Source organism: Petromyzon marinus, chromosome 4 (assembly GCF_048934315.1).
Source record: "Petromyzon marinus isolate PM22_M1 ecotype Great Lakes invasive population chromosome 4, UKy_Petmar_22M1.pri1.0, whole genome shotgun sequence".
NCBI classification, from domain to species: domain Eukaryota; kingdom Metazoa; phylum Chordata; class Hyperoartia; order Petromyzontiformes; family Petromyzontidae; genus Petromyzon; species Petromyzon marinus.
Genome location: NC_133670.1, coordinates 15,922,040 through 15,929,292, shown reverse-complemented (window position 1 = coordinate 15,929,292; position 7,253 = coordinate 15,922,040).

The following is a 7,253-nucleotide window of genomic DNA, read 5'->3' as shown; positions in this document are numbered from 1 at the left end:
ACTCACGCCGAATATCGTGAAGTGTGGTCAAACAACCCCCATAGGCGACGTGACGGAAGGTGGCCTTCACCCAACAGTAGATTTACAAAGTTTGTAAATCAGTTATTTTTGTTTGTTATTATCAAGTGGTTTGCCTTCTGCACGCACACACCATTACATACGCACAATGACGACACTGGCCACCAGCGTGGAGTAAGATGACGTTGTCGCTGATGGCAGTACAGGAATACCACGATTTACATCTCCCCCTTTTACGCCGTTTCGCAAATATTAGCACCGCTACCTGATTTGGGTTATCCCAACCCACGCTTACGTCGCTGACAGCATCGTCCGTCCTTTCTCGTATCCGTTGCCTCTCAGCCGTCGCCTCCACCTACTCAGTACACGAACTACTATGCATCGTGCATAAAGATACGTACTGCACTGTAGAGTACAATATATTATTCGTGTACGGTATTTTGGTGATTTGGAAAAAAAATTGATTTGATTTACGCCGTTTCTATATTCGTCGCACATTTCAGGAACGCGCCCCCGACGTAAACCGGGGTATTACGGTACTTTATCTCTTATTGCGTCACTGTAAAGTCACTTAGGGGCCGTCCATAAATGACGCCACGCACCTAGGGGGGGAGTCAGACATTTGTGACGATGTGAGACGAGGGCGGGGGGGGATTGAGAAATGTGACGTCACATCAAAATGCTAAACTTTAAATAAATGTAGACAACACGTTATACTGAATTAAATCGACTTTTAAATAAATATATTCTCCTACAACATCAGAGTGCAGCGCCACATTAAATACGCACTACAATGACAATAGTTTAAAGCGATTTGAAGCATGTTTTATTTTGCAAAATGGAAATATGGTTTTGGCGGGGGGGGGGGGGGGGGGCAGAGCTTTGTGACGTCATATTTGAGGGGGGGGGTCTGACTTTTTGTGACGCCGTGTGACGAGGCGGGGGGGTCAAAAATCGTCCAAAATCGCGTGACGTCATTTATGGACGGCCCCACATGCAAACGAGGTCAAATTATGAGAAACATTAACCTTTGAGCAGATCATTGAGCGAATTCGGCTTATCAGCCCTGGTGCTGCTTATACCTTCTACGATTTTAAATATCCAGGTGTATACATGTTGAACTTTCTTTTGCACCGTACGTAGCCAACCGTGCTCATCGGAGATGCTAATCTCCACAAGGGATAGAGAGGCGTGTGCCACTTGGGACAGCAGTGTGCGGGAGGAGCCATTGCATCGTTAACGCGTTCTTCTCAAGTACTGCAACAATGGAATACACATGCAAGTCCTCTACATTTACAAATAACATGTTTTAGTCTATCGCTTTAAGAACCGAACGAACAATTGTTTGTTCGAACAGCATAGATTATTTCATCAGCAGGCTTTGACTATGCTGACGAGACTCAAGGATGTTGACAATGATCCACATTTCCTGATTAAATGCCGATAGGACACTGGCGCAAAATGGTCCATATATATCAAGTTCGTGGGCTAAAGATGCTATTTTATCTTTAATGGCAACTTTTGTTTGTTAACGAATGCGACACTCATAAACCTGCATAACGACGCATATAATGTGTTTCCCACATTGTATGTATGGCTTTCGAATGCAGCAAACAATAATACAGTAGTGTAATCAAGTTTTAGTTTGAGTGCAATTTCTGTTTGATGTTTCTCAGGCTGTGTCGTCAACTGTATGACGTGGAAAGTCGCCAGTTGAATATCTAAAAGTAAGCAGATCTTTTAAAATTCGTCAAAAATGTCACGAGACAATTGATCAAGTACTGTATTACATATTCTTGGTTCTTTCGGTAAAGTCACGTAGAAAGGGAAACAATACAATAATAAAATATAAAACAATAAAATTCTCACGACGTTTCGACTGCAACACAAGCAATCATCATCGTGAGAATGTTATTGTACCGAAAGAACCAAGAATATGAATCCCTGCAGTCACGAAAGCTTTAAATCAAAATGTACTGTATTACACTTGAATAAACTGAAAACGCATCCTTAATATATATGAAATCATTTGTAAATATGCACAACAACAAAACAATCATGAGCGTCGTTGTGGAAAATATAAGCAACCAAATCCATGCAATGTTGCACTCCGAGGCGACCGTGCGGCTGATGGGGTGTGTAAATAAACATAGTTTTTTACCTGAAGGGTCATATTTGTGAAGGAGGCTTCTTGGCCTCTTATTATTGTTGAGTCGGTATACACAGTCTTGATTTGAAGCTTTCGTGACTGCAGGAATCCATACTCTCTGGTTCTTTCGGTAAAGTCACGTAGTTAGAAAAAAAAATTACAAAAGAAAACACGACGTTTCGGTCGCAACACAAGCGCCCGGTATACCTTTGTCGACAATGAAAGTCGCTAGATGTGACGCGAGTCGCGGTGACAGAAAATTGTCACGAGGGGAACACACAAAGTCGCCTTCGTATATCCAGAGCGACTCCGGTACATTCGTAATCGGAAACGCCCCTCCCGCGAGAGAAGAGAGTTGTTACTATATTCTTGGTTCTTTCGGTAAGGTCACGCAGATAGAAAATAAAAATAAAAAATAAAAATTTAAAAATGAATTGACAAAAAATATTTTCAAAAGAACCAAGAATATGAATTCCTGCAGTCACGAGTTTTAATTTAGAATTTAAGATAAGTTATTATTTTGAGTGCAGTTAAACGTTGGTGCCACCTGATGGCCACAGTAAGCGGTGTTTCTACAAGGGCGTCCTATTGTGGAGTATTTTGCTTCTAAACGGATGTAACACGTCAACAGAATTTGCCAAATGACTTTCTGGTCCAAGCACTGAAACATGATTTCAGATGTGGCGAGGCCTTCACAAGTAAACGATTACACGGGGTTTCATTTTACGCGGATCCATCCTGATCGGCGACCCAGAAATATATTAACATGCCCTACACACCATACCTCTCGCTCGCCATGACCGTGCCTACTCTCGTCTCAGAGCGACTCTGAGCGTATCCAGTGAGAGTTTAGCTCTACAAATACGGCACACTATTCTAATTACGGTATGTTTTGTGGTGAATTACGTGGCATCACGAAGCGCCTTACAAAGGCAAAACCATGAGAAAATGACATCATGGAGGAAGACAATGGAAAGCTAGAGAGGGAGGGAATAAGAGACTGGAACGAAAACGATGAACCCACGTGCACACAACTGCGGGCACAACGGCCATCGCACTCCTAAGAACAAGGTCAAAGCAATAACCCGTATACGAGGCAGGACAGTACGTCCCATCAACCACATGCCATCCCTAAGCAGCCACACCACACGACGCTCTCCGCAAATGCAGTCGCGGTCGGCCGCCTCAATCACAAAATCGTCGTCAGCCATGGTCAATCCACTGCTGTATGGATGAAGGTCTCTCCATGGTCAATCCACTGCTGTATGGATGAAGGTCTCTCCATGGTCAATCCACTGCTGTATGGATGAAGGTCTCTCCATGGTCAATCCACTGCTGTATGGATGAAGGTCTCTCCATGGTCAATCCACTGCTGTATGGATGAAGGTCTCTCCATGGTCAATCCACTGCTGTATGGATGAAGGTTTCTCCATGGCCAATCCACTGCTGTATGGATGAAGGTCTCTCCATGGTCAATCCACTGCTGTATGGATGAAGGTCTCTCCAGTTAAGATGAGACGAAGAGAGAGTACCAGACGAGGTGACACGCTTTTTTTTTGCCAAAGTCATTAACAACGATATTACAAAATATTTTCCAAAAATTGGTTTGGAGACCAGTGGTGGCTCGTGTCATTTCCACGAAGCGGGGCTGTTGTGAGTGACCTCTGAATATATGATGTTCTAATTAAGAAACACCTCGTCATCTTTTTGGCCTTCCCGTGAAAGTGATATAACTGTCTCATCTATCAACGGTAGGCATTTACAAACAATACGAAACAAAACGACGCACTCAAATGCTGTCTCCATGACCCTCAAGTCCACACGACACAACTTCCTTGACACTGCCAAAAGCTGTGACCTACTATATTTGCACAACGCACCCTAGCGTCGTGATATCGTCTCATTACAGCCACGGGAAGCTTTTCCACCGCCCTGAATGGGTCTCAAACGGCGTGGCTAAAAGGCGAAGCTGCTAATCGCAATGAACGAAGGGGGAATCTCTCACTCGGACGCCTTCACAGCCACCCTGAGACCTCCCCGAGGCACAAATCAGACGGTGGCGTTGCAGCCGTTTCTAATGTGAACAACTTAAAATGTTATCTTCGTTAGACAATTTACGTTGAAAGATCCATTATATTGTAATTTTATTTAACACAATTAAAACAATTAACATAATAGTATATTTTTTTTACTAGAAAATGTATTTCTCATCTCTAGCTGCTTGGTGTGGTGGCGACCAATAGCCCCGAGTGGACGGACCGCGCCTGTTGGAGACACAAATTCGTACATTTCATGGAGAAACCGTTCAAACCAACGCAGAATTTCTGACAAGATGGACATTATAGCGCCTCACCAGAACCACCACCCCCATCCCTCAATAAACCTTCAACTATCCACCAAATGTGGTCATCTTCCTACGACGGTATTCACAAAAAGGATCTCTAGCATGATTGCGAATAGACACTGTTATTTTATGAGCAATGAAAAAAACCCTCTTCTATCTGCAAGGTTGTCGACGAATAAAATGACTAGCTTGCTTCCTCGCTTATTCTTTATATGGCAACCACTTACAAATCACCAATGTTATAATTTCGGGTTAATTGCAGAGCCATTCATTGCCAACAGAGAGCGGCAGAGTTCGCCTGCCCTTGAAGTCACCGGGGTCCCAGGCCAAATAGAAACATGAGCAGCATGACATTTATTCCGCAAAACGCATCACTTGATCTCAAGAATCTTCTTCAGGAGGGTCCTGCTTTGGGATATTTAGCCAGTTGCACTTTGAGGACGTGTTTCCTGTGTACGTGTGAATGTAGTTTACTCCGGGTCCTCCGGTTTTCCCCTCCATATTTAGAAACACGCATTTAGAATATTTGGCTGCTATAAATATCCACATGCTAAGACACTTTTTCGCGCTATCATTTGTGACCAGGTCGCTTCTGAAGAAGAGCTGTATAGCTCAGTGGGCCTTACCTGGGTAAAATAAAAAGTGTGGTGGAGAATGGAAACCAGAATAGCTGGAGAGTAACAAACGGGGTGAACGTAATCTCAGGTCCGTTCTACGGACGGATTAATTGGCGCACTGCCATCTCCCGGCCAGCTCGCAGCCTCCCGATGATCCACCCAACCACTCAATCGCGCCGCTGTCGTCACCATGGGTACGAGGATGATATCGTGACATCCTCGGGTACGAGGACGACAATGTCTTGCGCAGACAAGGGTGGAATAATCGGTGCGTCCGGAGGGGCATGAACAGACTGATCTGAGATCCGCAATGCAGACACGGCAGGTGGTTCCGATGGGTGTGTGGGGGGGGGGGTTGTTGCTGCCCTGGCTTCTCGTCGCGCCGACATAGAGAGCGCTCCAGTGACGACATGAACATGCATGGGAGGCACTTCAAAGTATTTATTTTTTACTCTCATGAGTAGAGAACCCGTCTTCTCACAATCCTGTAGTCGGGATAGGAAAGTAATCTGCTTTTTAATGTAATAAAATGGCAAGATAATAAGCATTGTAAGGGTGTGTTTTTATTCTGTAGGGCGTGATTAAGTCTGACGAGTAACATTTATAGGAGCGCACATTTAAATGGTAGGGCAATTTTAAATTAATCGTATCGGTATTCTGTCTTAATGACTCCCACATCTTCGGTGTCTGCTATCTGTTGTCTTCTGAACTTTCTCCGCCGTTTCAACCCAATGTTTGTTTATAGCCACTTACCCAGCTAGTTTCAATGATAACGGCCCGCAGCATGGAGTTGAGAGGAGCCCAGCCAGGAAACTCGAGGCATAAATTATATTTAACAGTAGAGTACTTGTAGTATTGTATGATTACTGTAGTATAATTGCACGCCCACTGCGTTTCAGACGCTACAGCCCTGTTGCGTGTGTTCCGTGACAGACACCTGGTGGGAGTACTGATCCTCAGGTCACAATCTCGCCTTTGTTTTATATTCGTCACGTTGGTGTGGAGTAACATTATTATTTCTATGTATCTCCAGTCTGCATGCACTTTTCTGGTCACTTTACAATATATGTTTAATTTATTAAGATGTGCAGCGCATATTTGTTACTATGCTGGACCTGTATATAATTACAAACGTGGTAAAAGCAACCCTATATTGTTGATAATCAAACACAGATATAAAAATGTAACAGAGCAGCACGTATCATACCCACCCATCCTCCCATTCCACGTATTACACCTATTCATTATTAGTGTACAACAGTGGTTCTTAACCTTGTTGGAGGTACCGAACCCCACCAGTTTCATATGCGCATTCACCGAACCCCTCTTTAGTGAAAAATAAAATGTGATTTTTTTCAAATTCAAGACATAGATATGTTTTTTACTGGTACACAAAATGAGCCGTGCATGAACATTACCTTGTTCAAAGAATAAAACCAACACAATGCATAAACTCACAACAAATTACATACCTGGAAATCAATGTGACTTCTGCTGTTGCCTTTGAGAGATCAGTTCAGATATGCGTGGCTTCACCTTGGCAAGTGCCACTCTCATGTCATTTTCACAGCAAAGTCTGTTCCTTTTCTTCGTTTTTATGTCCAGCATCCTCGAAAAGGATTGCTCACAAAGATATGTTGTAACAAATGGTATAAAAAAATCCAGGGCTTTCTTAGCAATAACTGGATACTTGTTCATTTGTCGACACCAAAACGTTGAGAGCGTTGTTGTTCTGAAGAGTTGCTGTTGAACCTGGCTCTGCTGAATTTCAATGATTTCGTCGAGGAATTCATCATTGACATCTGCTGTTTCAACAGCAAACGTGAACGGCTGTCTCACCCATGCTGGATATGACTCTCTTGTAGGGAAATATCCGTCGAGAGACTTTGCAAGCTCATCTAAGTGCGTGGCACTTGTTTGCTTCAGTTCCGTGGATACAGAAATATCTCCGATTCCAGACACATCTTCGATCTTACTTGCACAGTCGTCCAGAAGCGGGAAGTTTGCGAAGTTATTGTTCTCTGTTCGTCGTTTCCATAACGGTAGCTTTTTTTGAAAAGCCTTCAGGTGTTCTTCCGCTTCCATGATATTGACTCCACCACCCTGCATCTGCTGATTGAGATGA